This window comes from Neomonachus schauinslandi, chromosome 1, assembly GCF_002201575.2.
Source record: "Neomonachus schauinslandi chromosome 1, ASM220157v2, whole genome shotgun sequence".
In the NCBI taxonomy this organism is placed as follows: domain Eukaryota; kingdom Metazoa; phylum Chordata; class Mammalia; order Carnivora; family Phocidae; genus Neomonachus; species Neomonachus schauinslandi.
The window spans coordinates 7,346,229-7,367,467 of record NC_058403.1 but is presented as its reverse complement, the minus strand read 5'-3'; positions in this window follow the sequence as shown (position 1 = coordinate 7,367,467).

Here is a 21,239-nt window from a genome sequence, read left to right as displayed (position 1 = left end):
GGCTCAAGGACCCTGGTTTCCTTGCCTTCACGGCCTAGAACTAGACCCTCAGTGGCTCCTGGATAGAGCCCTAGCCTTAACCCCAAACCTGACTCATACACAGAAAATCTCTACAGGAGTGTTAGAAAAGCTGGAGTTACCATCTTATATAATTTGAATATTTGAATTTGAGTATACATTCAGACTGTTGGAGAGTGTGCGTTAAGTGAGAGAGAGCTGTGTTTTCAGTGTGATACTGAAAGGCATACTCTACTTTAGTTCACATGAAAACCAGAAATGACTACTGTACAGAAAAGCGAGGAACAGGCAAGGCACAAACATTTTTAGGGAACTGTGGATATTCTTCTTTGACACCCAGGTGCCATCCACATCTATGTCCAGTTCTTGGCCATTTTGTAGGGTGCAAGAAGAGAAGAGGAAAGACAGAGGCCCAGGGTGGAGGAGGGATGTATCTGACCCTATCAGAACTCACTTGTTCTACAGGTTGAGGATCTCAACTCCTCTGTTGGGAGTCAGAGGTAGAACCAGTAACTCTGGCTTATGGAATTAATCACTCTAGAAATGGGGGAGCCAGCTTAGAAGGAATTTGTACACATTATAGTATAGAGAGTTTGATGCAACTCCCTTTTAAAGGGCTTTAAGAGGCTATGTTCTTGCTGACACACTCACATATGGAAACTCAGGATCTTGCCCCATTCACTGTCCTTTGTTTTTTATGGTGTGTCTTAGAATTTAGTGGCTGAGTGAAAAACTAAGGGCCTGTGTTGAAGGGAATGATGTTTTTTTATTTTGAGGATAAGTGAATTTTATCAAACTAGGGCGTATTTTAACAATGGATACTCCCAGTACCTTAGAGATCAATGAATGGATATCCTCCAATTTGATCAAGTTCCAGTTCCTCCTCACTGCTGTCTGATGAGGTTAATAGAACTGTACACTGGAAGTGTTAGCTGTGATTTTTCACGATTAAAGAAATGGAGGAAAAAAACAAAATCTGTCATCCTCCCTGTGTGAAAGCCAAATTTCATAACATTCTCCAAAGTGAGAGTCTATTATTTCCCAGTCTTAGAGGGCATATCCTCACAGCCTTTGAGCTTCAGAACAGGGACGTGGGAAGTAAGCTTCTTTCTGTGTTTGGCTGGTATTTCCATGACATGGGAAGGAAGAATTGAACTTCCTATTCTTGCCTTCCCTTCCCAGGGTCTTCTCTGCTGGTTTACTTCTACTATGCGACAGGCTACGCTTAGGTAATCTGTTAAGACCTGAAGATGCTTTATTAAGAGTAAACTGGAAGACACACCAGTTTCCAGTTAGTTGCCAATACACACATCAGTAGCAACCCCTCACAAATATAAAACATCACACTCTAACGAGTTCAGCAGATCAGGTATCTTACCCAGACTAGAGATCTCATTTTACAAATGAAGGATGTACGTGGAAGCTGAGTGTCTCCAGTGACAGTGCAGGTCTGGAACCCAGGGTTTGTGACTACTACAAATCAAGTGGTTTTTCTTTACCACTACAGCATAACCTGATTTGTGTCTTTAACTCAGTTGTCTGTTTTCCAAATCATGTGTCAATCTGGCTAGGCTAGAGTGCCCAGTTATTCACTCAAATGCTAATCGAAGTATTGTTGTGGAAGTATTTTGTAGATGTGATTAAAGTCTATGATCAGTTGACTTTCTTCTAGATAACCTGGGTGGGCCTGATTGAATCAGGTAAAGGACCCTAAAGTTAGGGCTGAGACTTCTCTGAGAAAAAAAATTCCACCTGCGGACAGAGCTTCAGCCCATGCTGGAGAATTCCAGTCTCCCCTTCTTGACAGCCTGCCCTGTGGATTGCTGACATGCCTTGCTGGCCCCTCAATCATGGAAGCCAACTGCTTGCCATAGTATCTTCATATATACCTTTTATTGGTTCTGCTTCTCTGGTTGAATCTTGACTGATACCCAAGGGAGAAATTGTAATTAATAAGTGGATCTGAAATCAGGTCATATCCTGAGGTTTCCATATATGGATGGAAAGAGAAGATAAGGCTTTGTGTGGCCTCACGGAACCAGGAGACTGATCTTTCAAATACTTTTGCGCAGCTCTTGTTGAAGGAGCAGAGCTGATCTTAGCTGGACATTGAGGCCAGGGGGTCATTCTGATGTAATGGCTGATTGGACATTGGCTCACTGTCCAGCAGCCACTGGGTGGAAGAGGGAGGATGAGCAAATGAAGTGGAGATCAGCAACCCAGTATAGAAAGGAGTTGAGTGGTTGACTGGGGACTCCTGGACAAACAGAGCACCAACAGATTCACCTGCTGTCAGGCCGTGGTCAAGGTGGGAGGTCACAGGATGAGTGGAGACAACTAATGGCTGCCAGAAGGAGAATGGAGGGTGGAGAATAGGCAGCCAGGCTTTGTGTGTGGACATTTAGGAATAAACAATGAAGAATACTGGATGTTTTCAATGGAAAACTATGCATTATTTAGAGCACTCCCTTCTAGTTTTCCTGCTTAGCTGTTTATTGCCATGGAGCTATTTTTATAATTTGTAAATTGTAGAGAACCGATGGCAATGCAATCATAATTACCAATGCAAAAGAATTCTTGTGCATAGACCCGCAAATAAATTCTGTCCGCAGAGGTTTAATTGATCTCCCTCCCCTTAGAAAAACCATTTCAACATTCCTTACTCCGTATAAATTTATGGTTCTTTGACTTCTTTGAACCTGTTGCGACATCTATACAATTTCCTTTTTTAACGAATGAGTTCAATAAAATCTTTGGCACATGTTCATTTTGTGTTTGTACGAGAGTCGTAATTTTACCTTTTTTTTTTTTTTTTTAATTATCCTCTAACAACACCTGAGGTGTCTTGGGGACACACAGGGAAGGATAGTACAGGCTGCATTGTCTTCAGATCAAAGGGACAAGAATCTGCCCCATGAGGGCAGCTGAGGGGTCACCATGTCCCTGGAAGGCCCAGGCTGCCTGCTTGCAGCAGGGACTACATGAATAAAAGTAAACACTTTTCTTTTTCTTTTTTAAATTTGGGTAACAAACAGATCCCTTTTCTTGCCCTTTGAGATTGATATCAGAGATAGTTGTATCGTTTTTTGAAAAACAGTTAAATTCACTCTCTTCCTCTTACATTTCTACACACATTTGTTTATGCATGTGTGTTTATATCTTACTTGCTTCCAAAAACTACATTTGAAGTGAATCAAACAGTAAAAGGAGAGAGAATAATAGATTGAGGAGCAGGCCAGACCTTACCTTGTAAAGGTCTTACCTTGTCACTCGTAGAACCACACAGCAGATGGTGAAAAACCATATGATAAAAATAACAGAAGGCTGCATGGTAAATATATTACAACAACAAGAAGGCAGCTAATGAAACTGAGGAGCAGAGAGGAAAGCCGGGGGAGGGGGATCATTCAAGGTCACCAGCTCTGGGATATTAACAGTACCTTGCACTTTGGATTTATGTGTCAATAGTCTCCAAAGAGCAAAGGGAGGGAGTCACTTTCATTATCACTTGGCCTTCCTGTAGAGGGTGGGTGGGGCAGGAAAGTGCAGGCTTGGGATAACAGACACTGCTAATTCTCCTGTGTGGATGGAAACACTGGGGCAGGGGTGGGGACTGTCCCTTCCCTAGGAAGGACCTCATTGCCAGCAGGAGAAAGATGGAAGCCCAAGTCTCCCACCCATCTGGTGTCCTGGCCAAGTTTTCTCTAGCGCCACGGTGATGGTAGGGGTGACAGTGTCAGGGGTCAGTGAGCACTCTGTAAACAATGCAATACATGAGCACATTCTATCTTTTCTTAATCTACATGACTATGTAGAGAAAGAAATCTGCAAATTTGGGAGTGAGTAGTATGGGATCTGTAATTAGAGATTTATGCTGTCCAGAACAAAATTCTCAAAAATTTCCCTAAAGGTCTTTTTAAGGAAAATATCACCGAATTAAACTGAATATGTGTGTGCTGTGTTAGAAGTAGCCTTCACGAAGTAAATTACATATTTTATCAAGAAAAGCATTTGGAAAGGTGAGATAGAATATTGACTCTCTTACTTTCTAGGGACTGCTGTTAAGAGAAGGTCCAGACTGAAGCTGAGCTCCAGACCAAGGAAGAACATCTATCTGTCTGGGACCTGTGGGGGCAATATAGAACTCATACGGTCCAAGACCTGCCTAAGCAGAATGACAGTGGGCTCCCACGATGGGCAGAGACTGGTGGGGAGGAAAGAGGAGCTGGCAGTTTTCAAATAAAATGAAAATGTTCTTGAGAATTCACAGTACAGAAAATTTTTGGAAGTTGTTTATGTGGGTGACAGTTTTAAAACATGGTTCTCAAGCTGTGTGTTTAATGTCTCTCTCATAGTTTAGGGGAGGGAAAATAGAAGTAGGGAATGATGATGGGGTGCACTTTGCATGTGGTGCTAGAAATTCACAGTGGCCCTAAAATGGGTGGCAGTGAGGGGAGACGAGGTTTTGTGGGCCCTTGAGCAGAGTTCTAGGCAGTGAATTGTTTCTTGGGATTGTCATACCAGCCTGTGAGTCAATCATCTGGAGGATTTGGGAGTAAATAATGAATCACATGCTGTGGGGGCCTGGAAGGAACCTGGGTTCCTACTTGTGATGAGCTACTCTTGGTATAGGGTTGCTATCAACATTTCTATGGACTCCAAGTCACATTCTTCATATGGGGCCCCTCTACTGATCTTAAGAATGGCTAACATTTATTAAGCACCTACTATATGCCAGGCATTGCTTTCTGTGCTTTTCATGTATGAATTCATAGAAATATTCCGAGAGAAGTTTTTATAGACTTGGGTGGAGAAACTCATCAGGTACATAGGCTGGAGCTTGTGTTTTAAATGTATAACCATTTTCATAAGTTGTCAGTTTCAATAATTCTTGGACCCGGTTAAGCTGGATTCTGATAGGAACATTTGCCTTAGGCCTTTACATGTTTGTATAATTTGGGTTTAGCTCAATCTGCTCATTTCAAACCCCATCAAGAGTTGGAACAATATATACATATGATGTGGTGGTTGATGACTGACCATAATTGGAAGGAAGTAAATAAGTCCTATCTATGCTTTGTAGCACCCTTCCACCCCTCAGGTAACATGGAATCTTTGTCCTTATGTGTGCTTTAAACCTCCTGCGTCATTCATACTTCCAAACAAGATAGCAAAGTCCTATTTAGGATCCATTAAGGGGCGAGTCTAGAAAGCAAACTCATCTTCCATTAAGAAGCTGGTGTTGGGGGGCGCCTGCGTGGCTCAGTCGTTAAGCGTCTGCCTTCGGCTCGGGTCGTGATCCCGGGGTCCTGGGATCGAGCCCCGCATCAGGCTCCCTGCTCAGTGGGGGGCCTGCTTCTCCCTCTCCCACTCCCCCTGCTTGTGTTCCCTCTCTCGCTGTCTCTCTCTCTATCAAATAAATAAATAAAATCTTTAAAAAAAAAAAAAAAAAGAAGCTGGTGTTGGTTGACCAGATGGCTGTGGCCCCTTTAGTAGAGACTAAGTATTAAAGTTTGGGCTCAGGAAATAGCAGTTTAGATGAGGGACTATGTTCTCTTGAGGACAGGCGTGAGGGATGAAGTGCTGTGGACAGTAGGAGTTGACAAATGCACCTGCACAAGCAGGGGCAAGCCAAAACAGAGGATGACATAGGCCCTGGGGAAGATGTAGGGAATTCAAAAAGGAGACCACAGCTCTACAAAGTGGGCCTCTTGCATGGTAACTTCTTATATCCTGGAAGTGTGGGAGGCAGGAGCCTTTGCTACATGCTGAGCTATCCCTTTCCTGTAGCTCATGTGTGCTGCAGCAACTAGGAGGGCACAGAATTGATGAGTCTACCTGGCCTGCTGAAAAACAGAGGGACACGTAGCTTTATGCGTCTGGTTAGATAAATTAAAGATTTGAAAGCAATCATGTCAGCAGTAGCCACCATTAAACAGAGATCTTAGGAGTGGAACAGACCTTTTAAGCATTTGTTTACTTGAAGCCCAGTATTTATCTCTTTGGCTCTAGCCCAGGTACCTAGCTGGCAGGGACCCAAACTCACCCCCAGAGTTGCCTCTTGGGAATCTAAAAAACCCAGTCTGCCATGACTGAAAATTGTCTCTCTGGGCTTCACAGCTCTGTTAGAATCATTATGGGATATTCCACAGAGTGCATTTAAAAAAGTGAAACAATTCACTAATTTTCTGTTTCGTTTTGTCTTCAAGGGCTGCTCTTGGGAAGGGGTTAAAAGCAGTTCTAAATCATTTGAGGGAGAGTGTGTACACAGTACAATGTACACCTGAACATTTTGGTTTCTTTATTATCCTATGTTTATATTTGACAAAGAAGTTTATAAATTTTGGAGTGACTTTTTGAGGGTGTCATCCCACCCAAATCAAAGGGTGATCTGGTGATGCCCTCATCCACCATGGTTTTCTTGTTCCTACATCCACCGCACCTGCTGCTCAGCTGGGTCCTGCCTCGGACACTGCAGCTTGGCCTGGATGCTCGTGCGAGCCTTGTCGTAGGATCAGTCTCACAGCCTGAGACGAAGTCCTGGGAGATGCACTGTTACCTCTGTCTCCCAGATTTCCTTGTCGTGCTCAGGCTTCTTCCTACTATCTTGAATCTTCTTTCCCGTTCACTACTTTCCACTTCCTATTTTCACGTTCCCCTTTTGACATTGAGGGCTCCTAAGGCTGTCAGTGGCATTCCGCTGGCACAAGAGTTGAATAACAACAGAGGGGACAGTTGAGTTGACGAGAACTAACGTGCAGAATGACACAGGACAGATGGAGTCAGGCCAGCTGTGGGTCCTGGACTGAGAATAGGGTTTGGGAGATGTCACAGACACAGCTGTCAGGCAGTGGGAGTTGTGTGTCCACCCCTCTGATCCTGGTGTTCTTCTCTGCCTTGCACCATAACCTCAGATGAAGGCTAGAGCTCAAACCAAAGTCTGGGCTGGGTGCTTCGGGTAGATGGGAATCGAGGTGTGAAGTACAAGGCTAATGTGGGCCCTGTGTGCTTCCTGCCCACCTTCCCAGCAGAACATTCAGGTAGGAGGGCTGGAAGAGAGCCAGATGAGGCCCCGAGGCCAACTCTACCCTCAACAAGAGGACAAAAGTCTGGGCACAATAACAGCCTGGGCACTGGGACTTTTTCCTGAATAACACCAGCAGGATTTGTACTCTTGGGTATTCTTCACACATGACTCAAGCTCCCTCTTCAAATCTAGAAGTCACTCAGAGAACAAAGTGCTTTTGCGGACAGACGAGAGAAGCGGCAGACAGATGGGGAGGTTGCTGGATCAACGGTGATGGAGACGTGAGTCTGTGGCGTGAAATGTGTCCAAAGAAGCACAGGTTTGGTGTTTGGATATATTTCCCTTTCACAAAGTATAACCACCTGTTTCTTCTTTAATTTTTTTAAGAAAAAGCTTTTTAAAAACCTATTAAGAAATATCAAAATGTTTTTTGGGCATTAGGCAGCTGTTAAAATGTTTTGATAGATTTAGGATAAGTAAGTCAGAAACAGATGGATTTCATTTTTCTTAAATTAAATGTGTGGATTTTTAAATATAAGGCAAATTCCTCATGAAAATATAGTTCAGCTTTTTTTAAGGGGGAAGGGGTGCTTAAGTATTAAACAAACAAATGTTTACATGCAAATGAAAATAACTATGTATAAAGCATGCATACTCTAAGGGTTGCTCTAAACAGTAAGTACAGGGCAAGGCAGCTGTCTGAGGCTGTCCTTTGAGAGCGAAGCTGGTTAATTCACTGGTTATCTAACATGTGAAGTAACATCTGCAGGAAGCATCGAGAAAGAATACATCTTCCAGGGTAGAGTGGCATGACCCAGGCCCGGAATCAAATCAAACCTGCCGGGACGTGAAAGGAGCCGTGACCAGTAACATCCCAGACAGACTATGTGGATGAACCTGAGCAGGCTGGCCACCTGGAGTCTGGATCTGGGAAGCCCAAAGGGCAAGTCTTCTTCGTGCCTCTGGCATTAGTCTGGGCCACCAATAGGAGATGTGGGTCCACCCTGGGGGTCTGCTCCATCTCCACCGGGGTTTCTAGAAATGCGCATGCAGGGTTTGTGGCGCTCTCTCTGCTACATGGTCACCCCTCCAAAGTGAATCCCAGCTCTCTCCAATGAACAGGCATTATTTCTGTAAAAGAAAGAAGAACCTAGAAGCAGAAGCCTGCTGTCCAAGAGCTGGTGCAGAGCACCGTCTTTCCTGTGAGCTCCAGATGCCAAGCTCTCTTGTGCTATTTTCTCTTCTCCTTCCAGCCTGTGCTTGCATCCCCCACTGACCAGGAGAGCCCAGGCTGCAGGGTGGAGCACAGAGCCTCTCCAGCGCCCCCTGCCCTGTTCTGCCCTGAGCTTCCTCGGGTTCGGTGGCTGATGCTTCTATGCTTCTGAACTTGCTACTGGTTATGTGGCAGCTCACAGTTTATTGTTTGGATTTTCCCTTATTACTGGCCTCACACTTCAATCCTTATGAGAGGTTAAAGCTGAGTAATTTTCTCTTTGAACCAGACTCAAAGGTAGAAGGACAATCTCGGCCTTTTCCATAGCAGCCCCTCAGGACCTGCAGGCGCTGCTGCCTCTTCTTGTGTGATACTCTTTTTTTCTTATTTTTTCCTTTTTTTTTTCCCTATTACTTATTTTTTTTCCTATTCTTTTTTTCTTATTTTTTTTTTCTATTACTGAATAATTCAGAGGCCTAATGGTGTTTCTGGGTGGTCTCTAGTTAAAAGATAAGAGTAAAGATCGTAATTTTTGACTGTGTGTTGAGCTTGGAAATAATAAAGAACCTATGGTGGTGATTGACAATATCAGCTAACATTTACTACGTTCTGGACTGGCTACATAATTTGAGGGGCCCAGTGCAGAATGAAAACACAGGATCCCTTGTTCAACATTATCAAGAATTTCAGCACGATGACAGCAGAGTGTTAAACCAAGCGTGGGGCCCTTCGGAGCCCGGACCCCTGTGCAAACATGTAGGACGAGAGCCCTCAACTGGGCCCAGACTCTGAGGTACCCACTTTATACACGCAACCTCATTTCATTCCTACCAAAAACTCTTCGAGATAGAAATTCTTATTTCTATTTTATAGATGAGTAAACTGAGGCTTTCAGAGGTTAAGTTACTTGGACCTAAGACACTCCACAGGGAGTGCCAAGATTTGAATGGAGGCAGTGACCTCAGAGGCACAATCCTCAGAGACGCATCTATGCATCTACATGAGAACTGAACACCAGTCACAGTAGTACGTGTGTGTGAGTTGGTGAACGAGCAAGCGCACACTCGGAAATGTACTCGGGCAGGCTCGTGTGTACATAGCCTGGATAACCCGACAGGAAACAGGCAAGTTGGCCAAGCCAATGCTCAAAGCAATGTTTTGGATGATTTAATCCACGAAATCATATATTTTGGAAAGACTGTGCAAGAACCCAAACACATCAGATCTAGGGCTGCCTCAGTTCAACTACCCAAGAAACCACTGATTGCAAGGGCTTGAGGCTTGGCCAGTCCACCTGTAACACCAATAGCTTCACTGTTTAATTTATCTTGTATGGCTCAAGTCCAAGCAAACTGAACATTTTTATTCTTGCAAGTCATGTTCCAAAGTGCTCAGCCCTGGAATTGATATCGAATGGTTTTATGGAAACTGTTTTGCACCTGTGTGCTATGTGGATGCTATTTGTTACACCCTACGGCAGTGAACACACAGTGGCAGGATTGAGTAAGAAGGGGAACGGACCAAAGCCTGGTTAGAAAACAAGCAACCACTGGCTCAGTTATGATGACTAAACCATGAGCCCTTTCTCACTCACTTTTCCTTCCCAGGTCTATCCCCAAAACTGAAAGTCTAAAGCGGGGCGACTGGCATTATCTGCGATTTCTACCGTTCAACAGTTGATAGAACCGACTACATAAGAATATTCCCATGATTTTTATCTAATAGCGTCAAAATGGCTCTCTGTGGGACGTGCATAGGAAAAACATCCCTGATCTGTGAGATGCCTCTTCCCCCAAACGTGAAAACTTGAGGCACAAGTATGAAATTCAGAGAAACAATTTGCTTTTTAAAAGAAAAGAGCTAGGATATTTTGTTAGTGCATTAAACCTAATGTGGAGTGAGTGGCATTAAATTCTGGTTAGGCTAACAGGCCCCTGAAATTTAAACCTACAGGTAAGTTTGCTCTTTCTTAGAGAAGGTGGAACAGAAGTGTTGCTGGACCCCCTGTGTTTTTACCCATCCAGGCTCAATGACCAGAGGTGTGCTCTGAGGCTGCTTGCTTCCCTTACTCTCCCTCTCCAGAGCCTTATTTCCTGGAACCGTGGATTTGGACACTGTTGTTTTAGTTTGAACTTAATAGAATACCAGGTTTCAGAACAAAAGTGGGTGTATATTGTCTGTCTCTTTCTCTGGAGTGCACCAGAAGTTCATACACTTAATTTGTTTGACATTTTGCAAGATAAAACACCAGTCAGAGAAGAGAAAATTAAAGAGCAAGAAAAGGGATTACAAGATTTTCTTAAAGAAGGCGTAAGTCAAAAAAAAAATGACAAGTCTGAATCTGTCCTCGATAGGAATGCATAGCTAAATGGTTTCTTTTAGGGACTGAGCTCTTTTTGTGATTTCCTGTCCGTTGTCAGTCTGCATTGTGAGAACAATAAGCATTCAGCTTTGAATAACTGAGGCTAGAGAGAGAAAACCCTGCAAAATGCTAATATCAAACTAAGTAAACTTGGAGGATAATTGAATTATTTCTGGGCATGGAGTTATAATACCACACCCCATTGTGACTATTGCAGTGTTCATGGGGATTTTTTTTTTTTTTTTAAAGATTTTGAGAGAGAGAGAATGAGAGAGAGCGCATGAGAGGGGGGAGGGTCAGAGGGAGAAGCAGACTTCCTGCCGAGCAGGGAGCCCGATGCAGGACTTGATCCAGGGACTCCAGGATCATGACCTGAGCCGAAGGCAGTCGCTTAACCAACTGAGCCACCCAGGGGCCCCATGGGAATTTTTTTAAAAAAGAATTACCTTCTTTAGAGAGAAACAGAGCAAGTATTTCACACACACACACACACACACACACACACACACACACACACATGCTCATATTCTATCTCTTTCCTTACACTGTGACTTGAAATTCCAAGCAGATAGCTTTGTGAGATTGCAGTGATTTATTTAGCAGCATTTTAAATCAGCAAGTGATGAAACAACCTCAGTGCACAGCTCTCTAGACATCCCTGAATGGGTTGGGCTGCCTGCCAGCAGGCTTGCTGGTCAACCAACCTCCTCCTTACCAAACACAGCTCAGGCAGGAGGCCAGGACTGGCCAGGATATTGGAAGGTGCAACATTGGGCTCTCCCCAGGGGCTGTGCCCAGCATCAGAAACCAGGGAACCTGTTTGTTCCAGTCATGTGTGTTTGTTTGCATTTTTACTCAGCTGAGATCCTATCAGGGCATTTAGTGTGTCTTGTAAACTCTACCTGCCACTGAACCACAAAGGGAAAAATAAAGGTGGGGCGGGGTGGAGGGTTTTTGAGTAGGGAAGAAAAGGAAGGCGGAAGTGGCATGTGGGAGGAAGTTAAGGGCATATGGAGGACCAGCACTGACCTCACGGTAGTGGGGGGGCAGGGAGCTGTCGTCCCTCTCACATGTCCAGTCTGAAAATGGTGGTCCTCCATGACACTCCCGATATGTTCACTTGTCGCTCATACCACCTAGTTTTATAATTGGTTGTGTATATGCCTGAATCCAGTACTAGACTGTGAACTCTTGAAGGACACGTACCGTATATTAATCATCTTTCTCGCTCACAGGAGGCTATTCAGCAAGGTCTGTAGAAGGAATGATTGAGAAAGGCAAAAGGAATCCAACCTTCAGCAGCAAGGCAATTCAATAAATGCTGGTTGCATCCCGCGAGGCACCCAGTATTGACAATCAGTACTGAGTGATGGGAAGTGAACCAGAACAAAACACTGTCCCTTCCCTCAGGGCTCACAGTCTAGATAGGGCCATGGCAGATGCATGAACAGCTCCAAAGAAAATTTATACAAGTCAGGGTGCTAGCCACAGTTTCCTCTGAGGACAGGGGAGTATGAAATGTCTCCAGAACGAAGTTGGGTTTCATTGTTGGACTGAAGTTTCACATATACCCAATGGCTTCCCAGGGATGCTCTGTTTAATACTAAGCTCTTAATTATGAGGCTTTCCTGTACTGGAACAAGGCAGCCTAGTGGGAGGTGGTGAGGGGGTCCGCTTGACAAACACTGACTGCTCCCAGCTCCACCACTGGGTCAGTTAAGCACAGGACAGCTTTAAGCTCACTGTGCCATGGTTCACCTGAGGTTATTTCCAGGTGGAGGGAAGGCCTGTTATCCTAAGTCACATCACCCTCTCCCTTTGCTACAGTGTGGGCTCTGTGTTTTAGCATTACAGACAAGGTAAAATCACAGAGCTTGACGCAGATGCCCAGCTGTCAGAAAAAAATCAATGCCTGTCTTGTAAAGAGATGTGTGTGTATGCGTGTGTGCGTGTGTGTTTTTGCACGTGAGGGCGTGTGCACATGTACGCAAGCTGGGTTGGGAGCAAAGACAAACCGTAGTTCCAGGTTGGATGAACCCATGTTCAGAAAAAAGCAGAACTCTTGCAAGCTTGGATGGCCTGGTCTTTGGAGAGCCCAAGCAGCAGTGGAAAAATGATGTTTTGACCCATTTATACCGGCTTCTTGGGATTCTAAAATTTATATCTCATTTCCTATCATAAAAGGACAAAATGCAGGCTTTGTCCAGGAAAAAGGAGTCATACCAGCTTCTGTGAAACACCTTACACCAGCTCCCACTTCTAGAGAGACTCAATGAAAGTGCGTCTTGGTTTGGGGGAAACCCAGATTCTCATGTACTGGCAGAGCTTGGACTGCTCCAGGGTTATGAGCCAGGTCTTTATCTTCTGCCCATTCAAGGGAGGTGGGGAAGGTGGAGAGGATGCTGACTGTACTTTAAGTCACTCACCCAAAAGTAGGCATGTTTGGGATTCATGGAATGTAATCCTTGCAATAGTGAGGAGGAAGAAGGAAGCGTACAGTTAAGCAAGGCTAGCCAGCCTATCCCAGGTTCCATGTTACACCAGTCTTTCAAAGGTTAATAGATTGCTCACAACAAAAAAGTTCCTTGGGCAAATACATTTAGAAAATTCTGGGTCCCATAAAATATGTGTTTTCACCTGGGTCTCACCTGGGAGTACTTCCCAAGCTGGTTTGACCCTGAAGTCTTTTGGCGGGAAATGCATTGCTAGCTCACAGACCTTGTGCTTGGAGGAAAGCAAGAAACTCGCTCCAAGTTTTTAGAAGGCATGGATAAGAATTCATGGGCAGAGATGGCTCAGGAGGGAAGGAGCGTTCTGATGAGGAACATTTGAATGACACCAAGGAGGAAGATTTAAAGCCTAGACTGTTGGTGAAAACTTGAGTTCACTTAGTGTCTGTGGGTAAGACAGGTCATTTCCTGCTGTAGTTTTCTTTCATATATGCTTTAAATATTTATTAAGTGCTTTCTCTGTAGCAGGTACTGAGCCTAGCACTCAAGATGCATTGGAAATAAGACACAATTTTGTGTTTGTGTGTATTTGGATGCAAGGGTGTGTCTGTATGTGTGCTCAAGGTTCAGCTGGGAGGACAGAGTCGGAAACAAGGAGCTACTGAAACAGGTGTCATTTCCGGGTGGAGAAACGTGCGTGCATCATTGACACGCTGGAACACATCCAAAGGAAGGCAGCCGAGAGCTGGAAGGTTTGGGATCCCGATGTAGAGAAAGGTTGTAGAAAGTAAAGCTATTTAGTCTGTGTCTTCGCTCCAGCTGTCATCACAAAATACCACAGACTGGAGGGCTTAAACAACAGACATTTATGACTCATAATTCTGGAGGCAGGAAGTCCTAGATCAAGGTGCTGTCCGGGTTTTGTTTCTGGTGAGAGCTCTGTGCCTGGCTTGTGGCCAGCCAACTTTTCGCTGTGCCATATGGCTTTCACTTAGTGTGTGTGCATAGACAGTGAGATATCTCTTTTCCTTTTGTTGTAAGGCCATTAATCCTATCAGGGAGTCCTCCTCTCATGATCTCATCCAGCCCTAATCACCTCCCAAAGACCCACCTCCAAACACCATCACATGAATTTTGGAGGGACACACCACTCATTGCATAGCGAATGAGAAGAGAGCTGGATCCTGAGACTTGCTTCAGGTATGGACTGACAGTGCAGTACTAAGATAAACGGCGAGGTCTCAGGAATGTGCTTTGGGGAATCTCCCAAGTAAAGCTCCTTAAAAATAACAGGGCTTCCTTGTGGGGTAGCAAGCTTCCCGTGTTTGGAAGCATCCAAACAGAGGCTGGAGGTTTTTCCTAGTGATTTTTGCAGGTGGATTTCCTATATAGACAAAATTCACTTAGAGGCTCCCAGAACTTCCATTCCTAAAATTTTATCTGCGTTCACTCCACAAGCTTTTTCTTCCTTTTCTATTTTCTACTGTGCGTCCAGAATGGTTCTCTACCCTGTTTCCATAGTGGAGGGGGCGGTGGGTGGACAGAGCATGCTGACCTCAAAACTCTCAGCTTTTGTGGACAGTACGTGTGCTGGGGAAATGGGGCTGTTCTGTCAAAGTCTAGTTTGATGAAACCTGTCCACGATGGGTACCGGGAGCTACAGCGCAAGCGTACACAGTGTCTGAAAGCCACTCTTCTTGGGTGTGGGTTTTATTGCGCACTTCAGTGCTCCGTTTACCGTGTTGCTGCCTGTGCTGCTCACACTCAGCGAATCCCCATCCCTCTCCCTCCTGGGTCTCCCTGGAAACAGAGGTCCCCAGCCTTCTCCCTTGCAAAGTCACTCATTAATGGAAGTGGACAGTGTGGCCCTGTTCTTCCTCACTTTGGCCAAGCTCCTCATAGTTTGCAGAAAACAGCAAGAGGCAAACGTAGGAGGATAGACAAGCTGCTAATGATGAAGAAGTCTGTCATGGGGCTGTCACAGGGACACTTCCAGTCCATACTCCATGGCCAACACTCCATGGGACCGTACTGTGGAGGTCCGACTGTAATAACAACAGCCTCTGCCTCCAGGGCACTTTTGTTTGCAAACTGCTTTCATATTAGAATGTTTTACAGGCTGCAAAGAAAAATCAGTGTCATTCGTTCATGATCGTAGGTCCTGATGTCAAGTCCTCATGGGGTCTGTGGGGCCTGTGTGTGCATGAGTGTGTTGTGTGTGTATGTGTGATCATGTGTATATGTGCATACGTGTATGAATGTTTATGCATATGTGTGACTGTGTGTGTGTTTGTATGCATGCATGTGCATGCATGTGCATGTGAATGTGTGTGTTCATGTGCTTTTACACTGCAACGGCCCTCAGTCTAGATAGTAGAATAAGAGACTTGGGTCCTAGCTTCCAGCTCTGTCTCCAAATAGCTGCATGATATTCCCTCGGCCTTTGGCAATTCTTTGAAAATGTAGGCTTGCCCTGGAATCCAGGTGTTGGCAAGGTTTTTCTTGAATAAAGCACTTAATAGTACTTTACTCTTTGCAAACCATATGTAGTCTCTCTTGAATATTGTTTTTCCCCCTCAACCTTTAAAAAAATGTAAAAGCCGGGGCGCCTGGGTGGCTCAGTTGGTTAAGCTACTGCCTTCGGCTCAGGTCGTGATCCTGGAGTCCTGGGATCGAGTCCCGCATCGGGCTCCCTGCTCGGTGGGGGGTCTGCTTCTCCCTCTGACCCTCTTCCCTCTCGTGCTCTCTGTCTCTCATTCTCTCTCTCTCAAATAAATAAATAAAATCTTAAAAAAAAATGTAAAAGCCATTCTTAGCTCAGGCATTATAAAAATAGGTGGCGGGCGCCTGGGTGGCTCAGTTGGTTAAACGACTGCCTTCAGCTCAGGTCATGATCCCAGGGTCCTGGGATCGAGTCCCGCATCAGGCTCCCTGCTCTGCGGGGAGCCTGCTTCTCCCTCTCCCACTCCCCCTGCTTGTGTTCCCTCTCTTGCTGTGTCTCTCTCTGTCAAATAAATAAATAAAATCTTTAAAAAAAAATAGGTGGCAATGTGGTCCTGGCATAACTCCAGACTGTGCAGCTCTAGCAGGACCAGGTCTTGTGGCCGGGTGAACCAGTTGCCACCAACATGGATAGGGAGCTTATCATCTAATGGTCTCATCTGACCAAGCAGCCAACACAGGGGTGGTGGGGCCATGGCTCTGCTTCGGAGGCTGGGAAGCCGGCACTGTCTTTGCTTCTGTTCCAAGAGGAGGAGTCTGGACCCTCCTCTTACTGCTTCCCAGTGGTGTGGGCTCAGGCACTTCTCTGGCTGCTTGGGCAGTTGTGTTCAAAGCTGTTCAGATTCCTTTTAGATTTGAAATTGTATGATGTATCCTTAGTGATGCTTGATAGCTGAGAGTTTTGAGGTCCTTTGTAGGTAAACATTCAGCTCCTCCAGTCGCTCTGACTTTGCAGCCTACGTGAACCCTGTGGCTGCCCGGGCCCATTACCTCACAAGCCTACCTCTGGAGGAAGCTTGACTGTTTGCCCGAAGTCAAGCCGCAATCGACAGAGGTGTAGATGCTCCTTGGTTCACCTGTTCTTTGTCTTTGTGCCTCATGGGATGTCTATGGGAGAAAGACTATCCAGAAGGTTGACATCTTTTTAAAATGCCTAAAGTGATGGAGCCACATTGCCGCTTTGCTGGCGTGGAAGCCTTTCTACTCCGGGAACTGCTCATCTGGATTCTTGATCCCCAGTGGGTCTCGGCAGAGCCAGATGCGCCAGGCGTGTCATCAGGACTCCGTATTAACGGAGACATTAACGTATCTCCACAGCTCGACATCCCTCTCACTTAGGAAAGCACTAGAAGTCAGTGATGTAAATGCCTTCCGTGGCTTTGGAGGGAGTCCGGCAGTCACTCATTAATGAGCGGAAGTTCATGCCTGTGCGCAGACCAGACCGAAGAGCAGCAGAACAGGACCCTTGACCCACGTCTCCGCTGCCTCCCCTCTGAGCTTCTCTGGGCACCTCTACCTACCTGCATCCTCTCTGTTTCTACATCAACTCTCTGCCCTCGCCTTCTCTGGTCCATTGTCTGTCTTGTTGCCAGCTTCACCTTCTGAAGGTGGCGACTTGCCCACTGATGTCACAAATTACCTGTACTCAGAAAGCTTTTGCAACTACTCAAAGCCTAAAGCAAAACCCAAACCCCACTCAACCTCAGACTTCCACACTCTTCCTGTCCTCAACCTACCTCTCTACTGTCCCCTCAGCATATCGTCTTAAGCAGACACCGGGGGCTCATCTGCAGGGACCTGACTTCAGTTGGTCCGGGCTGGGCCGGCACAGGGCTGAGAACCACAGCCTGCTCAACCCTGCCAGTCTACTCTCCGGTCCTTGAACTTCTTTTTTTTTTTTTTTTTTTTAAAGATTTTATTTATTTATTTGAGAGAGAGAGTGAGAGAGAGAAAGAGCACAAGAGGGGGGAGCGGGAGAGGGAGAAGCAGACTCCCTGCCGAGCAGGGAGCCCGATGCGGGACTCGATCCCGGGACTCCAGGATCATGACCCGAGCCGAAGGCAGTCGCTCAACCAACTGAGCCACCCAGGCGCCCCGGTCCTTGAACTTCTAAATGACAGCATGTGTCACCTCTAGTCAGAATAAAACAGTGAAGGTCATCAGTTATCAATCACCAGAGCCCTGCCACGCACCCTCCTGCCTCTCAGCCTTCTACTACACAGTCCTCCACCTGCCTCTTCTCCGTTATTCTTCGGCTGGCCTAGAGGTTCTTGCCTTGAGAGAAATCTTCCGGTTCTCCGTTTCTGTGGACCTTACTCACTCTGCCATGCTTGCGGAGCACAGCAGATGACACCATGTGTTAGATCCTATCTATGCTGTTTCCCCATGCCATCCCCAGCCTGACTGCACCCAGAGAGCTTGGCAGAGGGACGGACGAGAATTCACGCTGAGTTGAACACTGGTTCCTAGAAAAGGCTCCTTCAACACACAGCAGGGCTCGCTGGTCCTCCATTCAGGGTGGGACTTGGTTGGGGGGGAGTAGAGAGGGGGAGGAAAGTTTCAAAACAGCTGTTGTTTGATATCCCGCTAAACCCTAGAAAACATGGGCTGAGGTGCTTTTGTCTCATGGTTGGCCGAATTCCAAGGTGCTCTCCAAGATCCCTATCCCCGGTGTACACACATCTTCTCCCAGGAACTCACTCTGATGCTAAACTGGATGCTTTTGTAGAGGGAATTTGCAGATATAATTAAGGTTGAAAAATCAGTGACTTTAAGAGAGATCAGAGATGATCCTGGGTGGGACTGACCTAATCAGGTGAGCACTTGAAGGCCACTGGGCTCTTCCTTGCAGGAGAGATTTGAAGCAAGAGAAGGATTCAAGTGTGAGAGGGAGCTACATGGCAAGGGACTGTGGGCAGCCTTTAGTCGCTGAACTCAGTCCTGGGCTTGAAGCCAGTGAAAGAATGGGAACCCCAGTCCTACCACTGCAGGGGACTGAATTCTGCCAACAGCCACGTGTGTTTGCGAGAGGACCCAGGAGGGGATGCAGCCCCACCAGCACCTTGACTGCAGCCTAGTGAAACCCTGAGCAGAGACCCAGCTAAGCTGCGACTGGCTTCCGACCCACAGAGACCATGGGGTAATAAATGGGTGGTGCTGTACGCCGCGTGGTTTGTGGTGATGTGTAACAGAGCAGATGTGGTAGTAGGTGACTGCTGCATTCTCCTCTCTAAACTATTCTTTCTCGAGATGCTTTTCCATTTGATTTATAAATACTCTGCCCCCGTCAAGCTTGTGAACCACACTAAAGAGTCCTGGCAGGGCTGTGCCCTCCCAGCAGATGACATGACACCAGGGCCATGGCTTGTGATGGGCAAGACATTCTCCCAGAGCACAATGGGGCAGAAGGAAAGCAGATCCTAGGTACATTCTAAAGACTCTGCAACCTGTTGCCAAAATTTCTAACCTGCTGGCTGCAGCCCTCCAAAAAATTGAAAAAAAAAGGGGGGGTGGTTATATATATAAAAAGACCCTTTATCTTTTATTATCAAGCTTCAAGGTAACATAACTCTACATCAGAGTCTGGGTCACGCTTTTAATGGAGGACTAAGGTATGTGGTTGTCACCCTCTTACTGGGAAACCTGTTGTTCCCAGCCCTGCACAGTGACACCCAGGACACGGCAGCATCTCTAGTGTCTCCCACTGCTGACCAGTGGCTTCTCCCTGACAGCAAGAGCAGAGGGTCAGCAACAATGTGGGTTTGGGGGTGGGTCACCTGGGTCTTTTCAAGCTCCTTAGAGAATCTCATGTAATTAGAGCTAACCTGTCCCAATTTCAAATCAAAAGGTAGCATGATTAATATCCTCTAAAAATAGTCAGCAAAAGGCACTTTTAATAAGGCATCGTGCATGTAAGCTCTTTTTAAATATAACCTATGATTAAGTCTGTGAAGGTGCCCACTGAAGGAAGCCACGGCTGAGAGCCTTCCCAGCAGACGAAGCCCTGCCTCACCGTGTTCACTGCCACACGTCAGCTTCCTTCAAAGTCTAGCTATCACTCTGGTTTCACAGCCATTTCTAGTAACTCTGGCTTATGCTTCTTGAGGGCTGGAATTGTGACTTTTGGGTGCGCTATCCCAAGCCCCTAGCACCATGCCAGTGCACAGAAAATGCTTGTACTATGTTGTTTTAATTAGTTAAAATTCCCCCATTTTTTCTCCTGCCTGGTTCAACCTTGGCATGCCCCCCCAACTCACCCACATATGGTTTCTTCCACCTTCATCCTCCCCAGTGCCCTCATGTTCCGGGGCTTGTTTAGGCTCAGCCATGGGCCCCTCATGATCAAGGTCTTTGCCAAGACCCTTGGTGAAATTCTGTGTGTGGAGAGCTCCAAAGTGAAATAACTCTTTTTTTTAAAAATTTTGTTTTATTATGTTATGTTAATCACCATACATTACATCATTAGTTTTTGATGTAGTGTTCCATGATTCATTACTTGCGTATAACACCCAGTGCTCCATTCAATATATGCCCTCTTTAATACCCATCACCAGGCTAACCCATCCCCTCACCCTCTTCCCCTCTAGAACCCTCAAAGAGTTGAAAATAGAGCTACTGTACGACCCAGCAATTGCATTACTGGGTATTTACCCCAAAGATACAAATGTAGTGATCCGAAGGGGTACGTGCACCCCGATGTTTATAGAAGCAATGTCCACAAAGTGAAATAACTCTTATGCCTACTTTGTAGGATTAAGGTAGGATTATTCTGTTTTACAATCATGCCTTACCCAGAGTCAGCACAGGGTCCTGTGTTTACTGAGATACCCTCCCCGCCTCGGTTATTAACCATAGGTTGGCACATTGCAAAACCAAGCCTCCTTCGAATTTGGATATAATTTTCGTGGTAGCTGTCGCCATTCACTCAACAAATCTTTATTAGGTGTCTACTCCATGCTAGTTACTGTTCCAGGTCCTGGGAATCCAGTGATGAACAAGGCAAAGTCCTTACTCTCATGAACAGTTTATACTTTGGTAGCAGATAAAAACAAGAAATAATAGCTGCATATTATTATAGATGCAATGTAAGTTTCAGGAAATGTTAAGTGTATTATTATTAAAGGAAAGAGAGAGAGAAGATGGGCAGTGATGGGGCGGTGGCTATTTTAGGGCGAGATTACCCCTCTGATGAGATGATATTTGAGAAGAAATAGAATGCACATTTCCTGGGGGAAGAAGTGATGTGGGCAGAGGGAACAGTAAGTGCGAAAGTCCTGAGGTTAGCAGTAGCTTGACTTTAAGCACTTCACCACGATAAATGCCTCATTTATTTGGACATAGTTTCTCTTATCTTCCCCCTGGAAATGTGGAAGGAAAGTCAGGCAAACTGGGATAAAGTAAAAGAAGGCAGGGTCCGAGGAAGATTAGAGTCTTCCAGGTGTTTGGCCATAAATGGCAATCCCACCTGGGCAGTCAGCATTCAAGAGGTGCGTGGGGCTGAGGCAGCTGGCTGGGCCAGCCAGATCGAGTGTCATCTTGTTGCTACTGTGGCTGGATATCTGGGGACTGTGCAGTAAATCTGGGGAAGGGGTGGGGTGGGGGTCCATGGAAACCAAGATAGGTCATTCCAGACAAGGTTGACTCTCCAGGCTCAGCTGGGTTAGAGCG